Genomic DNA, 16,411 nt, shown 5'->3' with positions numbered 1-16,411 from the left:
TTAATTAATTTCTAGTTAATAGAAGACATTACACAAAACTATCAGTGAGCAAATTAAAATGATCTAATAGTTCTTCCTGGCTTTATACTTTCTGCAACCATTAGATAGGCAAGCATACCTGAGCCAGGAAGGGAAAAGGTCCTGTAATGTTTAATCTGCTTGTGATTTCTGGGAACCTGTCCAATGATGTATGACTGCCAGAGGAAGACAGAATTGTGTCCCTGGGGACTCCACTGGAGCAGGGCTTCCCGGTACCTCATCAGCCTCCACTGCAAGGTCCTTGTGCCTGAAGTGGCTTCCCTTCAAGGGAGACACCAGTGAAGGCAGATGGGTCCAAAGGAAGGCTGCCTGAACTTTAAGTCTTCAGAGATTTGACAGTTCAGCCAAAGGGTGTGTTTTAGGCTTTGCTTTAAAGGAAAAAAAAAAATCTATTTTCCACATTTAAAAAATGAAGGTTTTGGGTTTGGTTTGTTGATTTGATTGCTTTCTTTTTTTTTTTTTTTTTCTTTTTTTTTTGGGGGGGGAGGGTTGTTATAAAAATATTTTTTACAGATGAAACAATAAGTTCTTGCAGCTTGGCTTTCTTCAAGAAGCTATAATATTGTCTGAAAAATCAATCAATTAATAATGGTTAGCACATGGGAACAGCTCCAGAGTAAAGTCTGCCTCCTTGTGCATGGCTCTTTAGAAGTTGTACAGAATATACCTCCTACTCCTACCAACAAGGGATCATTTCACTCCTCCCATTCTTCTAGAAACACCCACGAGCTGAAAACTTCCAAACAGGGACAAATAAACCTTAAACACCCATTTTTTTACCTTGCTCGGTCTGGTGAAAGGAGCAGGCTGCTCTACGGGCTGGTCTGCAACCCAGCCGGCAACACCAGAGGGCTCTGTGGCTGCGCACAGCCGGGCCCACCACTGACACTCCGCGGTGGATTTCTCCTCACCTGGTCCTTGTCAGCGGCCACCGCTGGCTGCTGGCACCCCCTTTCCACGGCTCCAGGCTGGGCAGGGACCCTCCCTGAGCAGGGACCCTCCCTTCTGCTGCCTCCCGCTGCCCCCAGCCGGGCCCAGGGTCCCTGCACAGCCCCGGCCCGGAGCGGAGCGGGCAGCAGGGCCGGGCCAGCCCTGCGGCGGGCGGTGAGGGGCGCTGCAGAAGCCCCTGCTGGAAGCGCCTGCCGCTCGTTTGTCTCCTTCTTGAGAAGCTCTGAGCACCTCTAGAACGGTTTCATTTCAGCGCTTTCTCTTCTGAGATCATTAAAGCTCCTGCTGCAGGCAGAGCTGGCCATGTGGATGGTGTCTGCAGTGTGTGAGCAGAGCTGTTCCCTCTTGGGTCTGGTGCCTGTTCCCATCTCATCCATCCTGGGCTTTCTCTCTGGACCTGCTGCCACCACTTTTGCTGCAGGAGCCACAGCCTGAGCTGTGAGTTGGTTTTTCATTTTTTACCATTTTTGCCGCCACAGCTCAGCTAGTTTTTCTCAGGAGAGCTTTGTCTCAACAATCTGTGGGATTTGGTACAGTGAGAAAAATCTCCTCACTGACAAGCTCTGACATTTGCTGAGGACCCTACTCAGCCCCAGCAACATCAGGTAGCTGCTGGCCCCATCACAGCTGTGGCATAGATGGATTCCTCCCTGCTCCTGCAAAAGTGCCTCAGACAGCTGTGAATGCCCTCCGCTGAAAATTCCTCTGGACCACAGAGCCATGGCTCTTGCCTTGCCCACTGCCCTTGCTTTTTCCAGCTGTCACAGATGGCATTTTTTCCAAATTCTCTCCTTTACTCTTTTGAAACTGACACCAAAGAAAATCTCAACCTATTGATGGGGGGAAAAAAAAACCCAACAAAAAACAACAAAAGCTAAATCAGGCAGAAACCAAAAGTCCATGATTTCTTCTGAGTATGGAAAGTGCTATTACAATAACTTCCACAGTTTATTAAACATCCCTGGGCTGCCCCATGTCAAGGACAAGGTAACCCTAGCACAGGTAACACCACCTCAGTTCAGACCATGCAGGTGCATCTATCCATGCAGGCAAGAGCAGCAGGAGCCTGCACTGAGGAGTTTTACAGCATTAACCAGCATTTGTTTGAAGGATGGACAGGCTATAACTACATCAGTGCAGGGCACTGAATCCTTACCCAGGGATCCTTACCTCTGAGTGTGTGGCTGTCAAAACTCTTCCATCTCCACTTGCTCTTACCTACGTAACATGCCTAAAGAAAACGCTTCTTCTGCAACAGGTCCTTCAAGGACAACCACAAAACATTTAATTAATGTCCACCTCTTCCCCTGGACAAAGGGCAGTACAGCCCTCCTGGACATCTCCAGCTGGGTGTCTGTAGCACAGGATGGCAGTGTCTAGGGAGGGCAGGGAATCAGAGCTGGACTGAGCCCTGCCTGCCCACCATCCCCTCCCACACATGAGCAAGCCTTTTCCTTACCTGCTTCAATGAACACATTTGAATCTCAGTGAATCTCTTCACTGCAGGTTTTACAAGAGGATCTCTCGAGTCTACTGCGCTGCTAGGAGCTGTGCATCTTCTTCCCAACTCATAATATCCAGTAACTGTGTCCAGCAGGTCCCAAAGGAGTGGGGAAAGGAGTGTTTGCTCGTGCCAGCAGGGTGACAGCAGAGATGGCACAACTGGAGAAGTACAGGTCTGCCCTGCCTGCAGACACACATTCCCTGTCAGCCAAATCTCCAGGTGGCAGATCAGAGGAGCCAGCTGCTCTGATGGAAATGAACCTGTTTTCTCCCTCTCACAAACAAATACAAGCCACAGATGAAAGAATTCATGCTTGTAGCTGCTATTTATGAGAAGCAGTTTAACACAGAGGACTTAGAGAGCAACTGGCAACTGAGGCCCAGGCTGAGATCCCAGATAAGGGAGGCATGGAGTAGCAGGTCATTTCTAGACATAGATCTCAATGCACAATGATGAGAAAAATGTTGAGGCCAGCTCAGGGCTCTCAGGAGCAGAGGCAGTGTTGAAGGGTTTACCCTCACATCTTGAAAGCCTGCTCTGGAAACCACAAGGAGAGACTTGGGACTGCAATGGAACACAGGCAGAGACAAGGAGAGAGAGGGGGACTCTGTGGTGAACCTGCCACCAAAAGCCCAATTTTCCTTGTGCCCAAGCTCCAGCCTTTCCAAGATCCTCAAAAATATTTCTAGACTACAGAAATACAAATAACGTCTTTAAACCTGATGGAAAGAGCCTGAGGAGGGGTGAATATTTGTTCAAAGCCAGAGAGGTAAAGTAAAAGGAGGTAAAAAGTAAAAATCTTCACGGAACAAGTCACTGCTTTGCCTGTGATCTACTCAGTGCCCAGTCCCTGCCACCCCCAGACCCAGCAGGGCACCTTCCAGGAAAAAGCCTGATTGAAGCTACTTTTCCTTGAACATGTTTGGAGAAGTGCAATGAAGTTTCCTTTCCAGAGTGACAGGACGGAACAATCCAGCTCAGAGCCCCCACAACCTGCCCTCCACAATGGCACAACCTCCTCCTCTCCCTCTCCTCTCATTCATGCTACTGTGTCCGTGACTGAGCTCTGCCTGCAAGAGACAATTCCATTTCAGTGCAACAGATTCAAACTCTAATTGAGTTTTCTCATTTAAATCCAGGCAGGAACAGCTCTGCCAGCCTGCAATCATGAGAGCTATTTTTGAAGAGAATTTCCAAACTAGCCAGGAAGTCAAATATAACATTTTTAAAACATTTTTAAGTGTGTGCACACACGTGAGTGCATTTCCTTCTGCAAGAAAAGGAGCAAGTGCTCCCTGTGCATGAGAGGAGCCAGGTTGCTTAAATGGTGTGGCTGCTGATATGATTTCTCTGTGCCAGCTGAAAACAAAACAAATCTTCCATGTGTATTCCTGGTTTTAGTGACTGACTGTAATGGAAAAAACATAATGCTGCTTCTCTTCTTTTAGCCCTGTCTCATCCCAGACACCATCTATCTTCATGCCACCCTATGGCTGCTTGCACAGTGGTGTCCCCTCCCTTATGCTGCTTAATTCAAGTGCAGTCTAGGGATTATTTGGAATATTTTATCCTCATCTCTGTACAGCACATGGAAGGGCTGTTTTATGATGAAGACACCAGATTAGGACTCACACAGATTTTGCATTCAATATTGATTCAAACTTCTCATGGAAGTCAGGTTTTTTGTCCTCTATTATGCAAAAGTGCAAAAAAACTTTGTCTTTCATGCTATTCTCTTTCAAGGCAAAGTCTAAGCCACTTTCCCTTTGGCAAGATTTAGCACACTGACCACCTATTAAGCTTCCATCACTAATTGTAAACCTGTATTTTCTATCACTTTCCTTGTATTATCTTCTAAATACTGTATGTTTTTTTTTAAAGTGCTAAGTGAACTCTTTGATAGATGCTTTGATCTCTAGTTTAATAGGCCTTTACAGTTTAAATCAGTGCTAGGAATAAAAGTCAATATTTGCCTACTGAGATAGTTTCAATTTCATTGATCCTTTAGTAAGGACAAGAGTGCTTTGCAGGGTTTACCATCTTACAGCTAAATTGACTGGAATGTTTTGAAGGTTCAAATACTTTAACAAAAATGTTCTTCCTGGGATAAAAATGTTTGCACAAAAGCATACATTTTGCTGTAGAATAATTCACAATTAAATGATGATGAGCCCATCATCATTTTACGCTATGAACACAAACTCTCAGCTACAGTAAAGCTTTGCTCTGAATTTCTCTCTAAGCAGAGCCAGTTTCACTCCATGTCATTTCCATTTATCGTTTCCCTACTTCATCAGGTTGTATCTGAGGACCTAATGAAAAACAGCGTTGAAAGTCACTCCCTAAAATTAAGATAACCAACATCCACCTCTCTCCTCTCATCCACTAAGCCAGTCACCTCACCTATCATCATTCCTCTGTTCAGTGAAGAAGAAGGTCTGAAAGCCAAGATCATGGCATGGACTGGCCAGTTTTATTTTCCCACTGCTTGCAATTGTTTATTCCTGGGATGAGTCAATTCTGTCATGAAGAAGGTAGATGTGATTTCTTCATTTCTGTTTTACATTAGTAGATCTTGTTTAACCTCGATCTCAGATATTTAAGTGCATTGCAATATTCTGGGCTTAAAATTGTGCTGTGACCATTAGAAAAGGATCCTGAGGCTAAAATATCAGTTGTGCCATTTCAAGAACAGCTCATTTCCCCATACAGAGCTTTTTGTGTTGCTAACAAGGAGCCTGGTTTTTGTGTTGTTCTTTACAAAAACAGAAGCTCAGCCTTGGCATCATCTCTCCTTGAAGTAACTGAGAAGTGAAATTGGCCCATGTTTTATGACAAATGCAGTTGAAAGCTTAGTTGAAAATTGGATTTTCTTTAGAATAGAAAACAAGGAGGACAGACGTCAATGGAAATACTCTTTTTGGCATCCTTGTGCCTTGGAGCAGCTCTCTGAAGATGGATTTTCTGGGGGAGAGAAACTGTGATGAACTAGGCCCTGAAATTACTTACATGGTCTAACATCTTAAATATTGTAAAATATTAAAGAGGAAGACTTTCCCTGCCACCATTAGTCCTTCAAAGCCAGTTCTCTGCAGATATGTGAAGGAGCAGACAACAGATATTACCAACACAGACTTATTTGGAGATCGGGAAATAAAATAGGTGAATATATCAGGAAATAATGGAGGTGTCTGGATGTGGCCAGCACTGCTCAGAGCTCAGACATACCTGAGCTGCAGTAAAAGTCCCCACTCCCCACTGTGTTTGTGGCACACTCAAGGAGTACCACATTTGCTGACATCCTGGGGAGGGCCCAGCTGGAGGATGTCAGGCTGGGGCTGAGCACAGGCTGTGTGACGAGAGGAGGAAAGCACAGGGAATGCCCAGTCTGGCAGAGAGAAGCTTCAGGAGGAATTTGTTGCTGTCTTCTACTACCTGAAAATATTTTATAAAAAATGAGCCAGGCACCTCTAGAAGAATCACAAGGACAGGATGAGGGACAAAGACCACAAGGACACAAAGAAATAAATCTTCTCTGTGGATGGCAAAAACCACTGAAACACAGGGCCAGTGAGTGTACTCTCCATGCTCTGCTCAAAGCCCTGAGCAACCTGACCTGTCTTTGGACTTGTCCTTGTTTTGGGTTGGAGATTTGGCTGGACAACATCCAGAGGTCTGTTCCAGCCCAAACCACTTCTTGAGCCATTGACTAATAGGGAATTTAATATAACTTAATTATCTCAGTTTAAGACGAGGTATCCAAACTCTTACTGAGATTTAGAGATGCACAAGAACAGTGGGAATCCTGTCTGCATCAGAAAAGATACTTAAAATGTTGGTTAAACATTTTTTCAGCAGACAGTGGTGCTTCAGTAAGTACAGTAAGTATATACTAATTTACCTAAATATTGTGATTATATAAACATTTCAAATAAGCAGAAAATTTCAAAATTACATGTCTACTCTTCACTTAGTTTCTCTGATAGCAGAGCTGTTCTTCCTAAATATGCAGGAATTTCTTCACAGAAGCGTAGTCTAGATACACTGGTATATTTTTCTCTTGGGAGAGATTTTTTTCAGATATTCATTATATACATAATATGATAGAAAAAGCTTATTTTTTTGTCAGCAGTCTGTGGTATCACATGAAGCATCAAATGCTAGGAAAGCGTTCTGATAACTGAGCATGAAAATTATATATATATATATGTATGTGTGTATGTATGTGTGTGTATATATATATGGGATATTTCAAGATATCTGGTTTTAAAGTCTGTGTTGGATACAGACCACTCTTCCTTTGCACCTGCTGCTGCTTTCTCAATAATTTATCTGTAATTAATTATTGAGATACCATTTTTTTTCAACATAAGTAAAATCTTCACAGCACAAAACACAGAATCATGGATTCAGCATTGAACTGCTCAAGCAGAGACAGAGTAGAAAGCCAGAAGAATTGTTATTAGCATACAAATAGATGAGATAATGGAAAAAGGGATATACTGCTCAGGAAGAAGTTTTACAAATGTTATTTTTCAAGTGTTCTACAGGATGAAAGTCCCCATTTAATAACAGCATTTAAAAAATTGTTATTAAAGCCTTAATCCTTTAATGTGCCACATGCTGGTGGCTGCTGTCCAGATGCCAAGTGAGGCTGGGGAGGAGGTGAGCTTCATGAGAAGGGGGAGTTCTTCAGATACAGATCACATTGTCCTGCTGGCTTACAGATTCTCCCTGCACCATCCCCCAGAGACCTCTGAGAAGATTTTCTGCAAAGTGCAACAAGAGAAATGGAAAAAAAAAAAAAAGAATAGGAAAAAAGCATACAAAGTGCATTCCTTTCAGCAACAAACTCAGATTTCTAAGGTTTCTCTATCACTCATTAGCAAAGGTACAGTCACAGGTCCCCAAGAAATCAACAATGATCTTTAATATTAATGTACATTGATACTAATACATATTTAAAGAATTTACCTACCCTTAGCTGAACCACAGAAACTGAAAGCTACTGGGTTTCCAGCAACCTGCAATGCAATATAAAATGGATTATCCTAAACAATCTTTTCTGGAAATGGTTGGCTCAAAGGTATCAGAAAATCTTATCCTCTCACCTGAGAGATGATGATTTCACTTCTTGCAACTATCTGACCATAGTTTTAAGGAATTCTTTGTGGACCTCAAAAGGAACCTTGCATTGCAGTTTTATGCTAAGGCAGTGGATACAATCTGAATAAGAAAAATCCTCATTGAAATACTCTTTAAAAAATAGCTGCCTATTTCACCTAACATCCTGTATTGTTGGCCCAGTCTAATCAGTGTGGCCAGTACCTGAGTCTCAGGAAACTGTTTAGATATCTGTGGGTGAATGTCACATTGGCAAGCACATAGAAGAGCTAATCACTTTGCAGGATATTAGGCTATTTTTGTCTCCACATAGAAGCCACTGAAGCCATTGTGATGGAGTTCAGCAAGAAGTGTTTCAGGCGCAGAATTGTTAAATTATAGCTACTGCTCTCAACAAAACATAAAAAAAGTATAAAAGAATACCTCAAGGACCTAAGCTCTTTATAACCTTTGAAGCAGCAAATCTCTGACAATTCTTCATAGAGTAAGTACTGAAAGATAAACAGCTGCACCAGTACATATTATTATCAGTTAAATTATCAGATTCCAGCTGGCACAAAAGTCAAGTCAAGCAAATAATTAAAACTTCCAAGAGGAGCCATGTGCCTAAGGGGTTCATCCCGAAAGTCACTGGAGTGATTCACTCACAGAAGTCCTGGTGCCTAAATATCTAAAAGAAGATGTTTTTAACTAGGGTATTCGTTGCTCAGATATTTGTCAGAAGATTAAAAAAAAATTGGGACTAACAAAATAAATATCACATGTCACTGACCTGAATATTTGCAGCTGCTCTGTATCTTTGATTTAGTGGGTCTCAGGACTCCTTGATTCTACCTCTAATATTGATATTAATATCTTTGTTACAATTACCCAGGCACTGTAACCTAGACATGTGAGTACCAACAGTTAAAATAACTGGTGCTATTTTATATGTTACAGCTGCTTTCCAGTTAGTGTCAATGTAAGAAATTAAACTTAGTGTAAATAGACCAAACTGCCTGCAAAGCTACAGGAAAGGCAGCTGGGAAGCTTCTGAGAACCTGAGAGAGCAGAAATTTTTCTTTGTTGCTGGGATGATATGACAGCATTCAAAGGAATCTCCCTTTGAGATAGATCATTGTCAATCCTGTTCCAATTCTCACCTTTTTGTTGAAATATTTCTTGATTCCCAAATATGGGAGGGGGGAGTGAGGAGACTCTGAAAATTGGGGTTTTTAATCTTCTGCGCTCTCTCTATTGTCACTGGAGAGACATCCTTAGCACTTCTCCCCATGGCAACCTGGAGGTAAACTGGCAACACAATACTGAAATAATCCCTTTTCCACAAATTTTCACCTACATCCAACATGACAGGGACTGGGTAGTGGACAGATTTGGAGGCTGTAATAAATGAGGTCCCCAGGTGCAGAGCCCTGATGCCCCACAAAATTCAAAAAGATGTCCATCAAAACCATCTGAAACTTGTGCTGAAAAGAATTAGATGGGAAAAAGTGAGATGGGAAGCAGAAGAAAAAAGAAAGGGGAGAAAAAGCCAAAACAAAAGGAATAGTGAAAGAGAAGAGGAGCTCAACAGAAGAACATCTGAGTCACTCTTTTATTAAAACTTTCTGTAAAGTTCAAAAACCCTACTGCATTTTATCTGTGATCCTGAAAAGATGAAAGGAGCAAGGAGCAGAAGGCTGTAACTTTCATGTTTACACACAAATGCTTAGAAGGGACCTACCTTTGCCTTACAACCTCATTCAGTACTTGGAAGTGCAAACAGAAATTAAGCAAAGCCTTTGAAGTCTCCAGCTATGCAGAAGTCCCAGCAGAACAAGGAGTTCTGAGCTGAGGCAGAAAGGTGCCTGCAGTGTTGGAGGAACTTGAGTGCAAAGAGGCAGAGACAGAAGCTATGTCTTTTAATCCTATGAGTTTTGCTTGTGCCAGGAGTCTTATTGCATCCATAGGGGGAATTTGTCTTGGAATGCTAGGAAAGTTGCTGGCCTGGCCTGTCAGCATTGTCTGAAGGCTCTCTGTCAGCCAGCTCCATTGGCCTCACTTGGTGAGCACTCCCTTGCCAGGGCTGTAAGGCTGGGAGTGAATGCAGCAGGAAGGGTGAGATCAAGCAGAAGAGGTTCTGCTCACATCCCCAATGCTGCTGTGCACAGGAGGAAATGCTGCTGCAACCAAAGCACCTGAACTGTCAGTGAAGGTACCAGATTCATCCACATCAGCTCTTTCTGGGCAAGGTATCATCAGCTGAGAAATCCTCCACAGCCACAGGGTACTAAAAGTACCACAAGAGAGTCCTCCAAGCAGAAAAGCTCAAAATACTTGGTGTTCAATGCCCTTTCTCCAGACTAGACTGTCTCTCCATGGCCTATTTCTACCTCTTCCCTCTAACTATATTGTTCTGTCTTTGACTGGATGGTTCTACTCAGAAGATACACTCCAGCATTGCTCTGGGCTTGCCCCATCCAGATGTTACCCAGAAAGATTTACTGAGCTTTCAATGACTGTTAGCACAACTAGGAAATCAGAGGGAGGAGAAATAACCAACATCAGCAGGGATGTGCCTTAAGTATCCCATAAGTGGTAAAGAACTCTGAAGAGAAAGTCAAATTACTTGAGTGTTGCTGTGCACACAAGAACCAAAATTCTACATCCCATATGAGAAGCAAAACCAAAAACCTGCATAAGGTAAGTTCTTCTACTTGTTCTTGGAGCCTGAGGACTCCTCGTTTTGTCTATTGACTTTGGCAGCACAGGGTACATCCTACAGGCCTCCAAGTCTCTTAAGTCTACTGCCTCTACTTCTTTACTCCCATAACTTCCTCTTAAGAATGAGTGAACTTTATTATTAAAAACAAACAAACAAACAAAAAAGCTTAGTAAGTCTTCTTATGTATGGCCAAGATGAAAAAGCAAATGTTTAGCATGTGAACTCAGGTCTGAATGACAGCATGGTAAGTGATGAGGACCTGTTGCTCACTATTTCCAGCCAGCAGTCAACACTGCTAGGTTAGCACTGAAGGGTTTTTTTTCTCAGTGGAATCAAATAGTTCAGGGCTTTTGCCCTCAAGTTTACAGAATATCTCTGAAAATGCAAATCATCAAAATCCTGCTGATCACCCAGATGTTGCTGTTAAAACACATGGTCATATAAACATATATGAGTGTGTATCCATACATAAATATATAAATGTGCATATATAAGCTCTATTTATATAAGTTTTAAAAGTATATAAGTATGCCTATGTATCCTTGAATATGCACATGCAGTGGTAGAAAACAGATCTTGCTGTTGGAGATATTGAAAAGTCACCTGGACATCATCCTGTGCAACTGGTTCTAGGTAGACCTGCTTGAGTAGGGGGTGGATAAGAAGATCTCAGGAGGTCTCTTCCCATTCCAGACATTCTTTAGTCCTGCAATTCTGTTTTTCTACCCAAAAGCAATTATTCAAGATGGCTGTCTTCTAATGGCATCCATCTCTGGAGCATATGAACAATTTAGCAGCATGTTTATCCAGTTCCTAAGCTCCCTCAAGTTCTTCTCTGTATTTTTTGTTTTTCCTTTTGGGACCTGCTGTGAAAAGTTCATTGTTTTCCTGTTAGCAGTTCAATATGCTCCAGGCTGGAACGCTGGGCCTAATGACAAAAGTTAAATATTCCTACTTTTAACAACTTCATGAAGGATTTTAATCTCTAAAGTAAAATGCTTCTAACTGCTTTGCCCAGAAGGACAGATTCTGCAAACATAAATTTTACAAATAAGTTTTTCTTCCACAGAATGGTGAGCTTTTCTTCCTTACAGCTGTCTCTAAGTTAAAATTAGATGGAAGAGAAAACTTTTCCAAGCTTATCATGAGAAATGTTGTATCCCAAGTTACTGAAAAATATTAATGAGTGTACTAATGGATAGAATTAGGAGCTTTAATGACTTAGATTCAGCTGCCCGGAGCCTTACAATCTATGAAGGACTGAAAGAAGGCTCCCAGAGGGTCTCGTGATGTGCTGATTCTCAAATCAATCCTTGGATCACTTTCCTGGGAGTGCTCACAGACTTAGTAGTTTCAGGCACCAATTCAAGAAAATTGTCTTATTCACTATCTGCCATTGCAGATACTCCAGAGTTTTCAGCACCCAGCAACTAAACCAGGGAAAGCTCCTGTTTTTTAACAATTTTGCAATGTGCTTAAACACATGCATAGGTTTTTAATCCTTGTATTAAGCTGTGTTCCTAGTTTGACCATTTTTGGGACTGAGTTACACAGTTCTAAATCTGGTATATTATGCCTCATAACCAAGTGAATTCCAGATTCTTGCTGTTCCAGCTAGGAAGAGATTTTAGGTTGATTTGGGAGCTTTATTGCACTGAGTCTATTTTGTGTCTATTTGAAGACAATTTCAGTTTTAGCTGCTTTGTAGTCCTCAAACAAGATAAATAGTTGTCATTATTTACCATTGACTTTTTTCTTAATTATATTGCCCTCTGGCAGTAAACGCATTTTGCTTAACCACAACAAAGCCCCAGGGACTCTGCTGCAAGATCCCTGAAACCTCCAGCAAAGAGGAATGGCCCATCTTCTTTACATTGAGAGCATCCAGCATTAAAGTGGAGAAGAAAAAGTGACACTTGGAATTTTTAGAAGATTTTCATGTTTCATCTTAGCCATTTGAAACTCCGTTGTTCTCTGCCACAACAAAAAAATTTTCTTGAGTTCCTACAAAAGCAGAAGCCTGATAGGATACTTAAAGGGAGAAAACCAGGTAGTCCAAATTGTGGTCTAGCAGTGAGTGTCAAGAAAGAAACCACAGAGCTGAGAGGAAAGCGAGGTAATCTTAATGTGGTTGAAAGGATAAGTCTGGCGCCGACTGCCAGGGAATAGCACAATCAATGGCACCACCAGCCTATGGAAATGGAGAAATTATTTTCATAATGCTGCATAATGATAAAAGACTGGTTGGATTTGCTGCTTGTGGTTTCTTATACTGAGAAACATAAGAAATGCCTTGATATTTTCAGCACTTCAGAGAGAAGTCCAGGTTGTAGCAAACAACAGCTGAGCTAATTATGAGGAAGGTGTAGGGAAAAACAAAAAAGAAAGGCTCCTCCCAGCATGTCACAGCTTTTCTCAATCAGGAGTTCTTGTGAAATGAAGAAGGTGGAAGAAGCAAATTTTTCTCCCTCAAGCCTGGTCCCTTTGTGTCCCTTGGACAGCCTGAGCTGGCAGTCCTGTTAGAGGGCTATGGTACCCCTCAGTCACATCCTACAGCTTTGCTAAAGCCCTTTCTGCAGCAAAACAAAGACTTAATTCACTATGGGAAGCTGCCAGTATGCAGCCATTACTGCAGGTTTGCTTTGTGATTTCTAAAGATCAGAGTTTCACAGCCCTAGGAGGGTCAGCAGAAAGCTCAGCCCCAATATTTCCTCTATATCTATAGAGATACCAGATCCATTCCCTGCAGCTTCACTCCTTGAAATCCACCCATGCTGGAGAAGGTGGTCTCAGTTAAATTTTCAATCAACAGTTCAAATCCCTGTGTCTTTCTCCAAGCCTTGAGGTATCTGCTGCTGTATACCATCAAAGAACCAACTCCAAAGGCTTGTTCTGAGGTGAAGATTGCTCTGAATTATTCTCTCTTGCCCAAGATGAGGTACTTAATATTTTCCTTTTCTCCCCTGAGGCAGTAAAGATGAGGGAACAGTAACGTTAAATGAAAACAAAAATACAGGGGGATGTATTATCTCCATGAGGTGGAATCTGCTTGGGTTTTTTCAGTTGTTCACATTGCAGACTGGTGGGATCATGAACAACCACTAAGCTCCTATATGCAGTCTATACAAATAATGGTGACTGCACAGAGTCTGGAGGTGCTCACTGACCAACACATCTCCCTGACTGCTGTGTAAGAGCTGAAGGTATGGCTGACCCGGGTTAGGCTGTGCTGCATTTCATTTCAGTGTTGTGTGGTGGGGTTTGCACTGTCTGTACTCAGTTCCTGATGTCACAGAGATGTCTCCAGTGGAGACCACGCTCCCCCTTTGCTTCATTGGTGTGGTATTTTATGAGGCAGAATGTAGGCAAGGTAGAAAAGCTATGATTCAAATCATCTCACAAGTAACATTGCTCTGCCACTGAAGTGACTTTGGCCCATACCAGAGAGCTAACACAGCTCTACACCTCCAGTATATCAGCTTTGAGAGTCCTTGGGCTCCTCATTTCTTTTGAAACTGTCCTGCTAAAGATGTACAACCAAGGAATAAATACAATTTCTCAGAGTGCTTAGTTTTCACTTTGGCACAATCTGTAGATGCTGTGTTCCAAAAACCTCATGAGAATTGAATTATCCCAAGTCCGACTGAGCTGTGCCCCTTCATCTAAATTAGCTGAAATTGGCTAATATACTCAGAAGTATAAGACATAAATACAAACACACAGAGAAACTGAACAAACTACACTGAACCAGGCAGCTGTTGTCCTTCTGGGGTTCCTTTTAGTGGCTAAGACTGTCATCTTTAAGAGTCAATTAAAAATGCCAGGGAAGTCTCTTCCAGAGAATCAGCGTCTCCCTCTGTGCTCCCTGAGTGGTGCTCAGTGCTTGCCACAATCACCCCACCTGTGAAATATCCTGACATTTATGTGAGAAATGTAAGTAGGTCCTTGGGATCTAGACACAATACAGGATGAATGTGTTTAATCCAGCTTTTAATGCTGTCATTATTAGAGTATCTTTGCACAAATCAACTTCATCTCTCTCACTCCTTGCCAAAGTGTCACCTTTCACTGGAAGGCCCCTGTATTATCCCTGCAGGAACCACTAGGAGACATAAAGTATGATACCAAGAGGATAAAAAGAACCCTCAAAACAAAACAAAACAAAAAAAAAACCCACTTATGAAAACTTCTGGTTGTGAATCCACACTGAAAAAAAACCTCTGCCAATAACTCTCAGTTCCACCTATCCCAGCCAAACAGTCTTTTCCCATGGATTTTCCCACTTTTGGTAATAATTTGGATACTATAAAATTTAATTTCCAACATTATAAATATCAGCATTAGTTCAGATGACACTGTAGTCTTTTAGTTCTTTTAAGAATTGGGCAATCTAAACTTGTTTTATTCTTATTCAATTACTCAAATTCCACCATGGAACTAGAAAACAAATTGAGTTTAGTGTTTAATATCTCTGCAGTTGCCAAAAAGAGGGCAAGACAAAGAAAACACAATTTCATAAAGCCAAACTTCCCAGCTTCCATGTCCATTAAGAAATTTTTCAAAGGAGCTAATGGAAATAACTTTTGTTTGCTCTTCCATAACTGCATAGAATTGACCTAGATTGTCATAAAGCCTGAACTCTAGAAGAAACTGAACTTCTGACAAGGCAATCCAGATTTTAGCCCAAATAACACATACCTGGAGGTACCCTTTGGACACCACTTAAACACTGTTGTGAGTCTTCATGAACTGAAGGATAAAAGGCACTAAGTTGACTTGTAACAGCTCTGAAATCTGGAGGAAATGTGGGAGTTTAAATGACAGATGCTTTTGGTTAGAAATACATCATCATCATTCGTTTCATCAGCTGCAGGAAAAATGAAAAATTCTATAGAAACCCAACAGAGATGATAGTTTAATGGCTTAGTAGGATGTGTATTACAAGACACTGAAAGCACAAGGTTTAAACATGGAATGATGAATATGACCTTATCTTACTCACGAAGAGTCAGAACAGCTGCATCCTGATGCCAAGTATAAACAAAGGCAAGGCAAGATGTGCTGTGAATAATCTGGATTTGCTTCTTTATTCATCAGTGGAAAGTAAAGTAAGGAGAGACATCTCAATTTCCCACTTCTCCTGTATCAATACATAAATATAAAAAGAGCCCAACCCACATGTGTTTAAACAAAGACACAGAAATGTTTGAACATCAGGAAGCTTAAGGGATGTCCTAGAGATTCTTTCAGGGAAAGAAAACTTCAGAGCACTTTTATGCTAAATTGCACAAAATGCTCAGCTTTATAGCTTTGTTCAAAGCTTTTTCATCCACAGGAGGGTATAACTTGTGAGGGAGATCCACAAATTTCAGAAGCACTATGCTTTCCAAGTGATCTCTCAATGCCCATTCTTCAGTATATCCAGTACTCTGACTAAGAAACACTTTATTATTATTATTTTTTGAGGAAGGACTCTAATTTTGGAAGTAGAAGAGTGACAATAGGATCTCCACTGATTGGACAGCTCTTCTACATGAAGAAATATATGTTGACTCTAGAGAGTTCTTTTTAAAAAATGAGTTGAAATGCAGGAAGGCCACTGAGTGCAAAATAATCTTCATAGCATTTTGAATATCATAAAGGCAACAAGAATATGAGTCTTTTTAGGAAGGAAGAAAGCAGACGGTAACTTAGATGAATCTGAACATTCTAAGAAATCCTAAGGTGAGAAGAAGAAAAAAAATCAGAAATTTCATCAAGGAATATGCTCAGGTATCAAGGAACAAATTATTTTGAAGGCGGGGGGGAGTCCTAATGTCCAGACACCAGCTTAGCAGGGCTTTGAGAGAGCTCTGACTAAGACAAGAGAGGTAATCATTGTCATTTGAGAGACAGTTGTCCAAAAAGGTTGAAGAGAAGAGATATTGACAGGAGATACAGAGAGAAATCCTGCCATCAGCAATCACTCCAAAGCAGAGATATTTCCTCATCAAAATATTCAGAATAGTGCCATAAGCTATGTAAGGGAACAGATTGACAGGCAGCACAGAGTCAAGATTAATGATGAGTTTCTAACCATCTAATTGCAGCTG

Source organism: Serinus canaria, chromosome 6 (assembly GCF_022539315.1).
Source record: "Serinus canaria isolate serCan28SL12 chromosome 6, serCan2020, whole genome shotgun sequence".
NCBI classification, from domain to species: Eukaryota; Metazoa; Chordata; class Aves; order Passeriformes; family Fringillidae; genus Serinus; species Serinus canaria.
The sequence above is the reverse complement of the archived record's forward strand: the minus strand, read 5'-3'. Positions refer to the sequence as shown.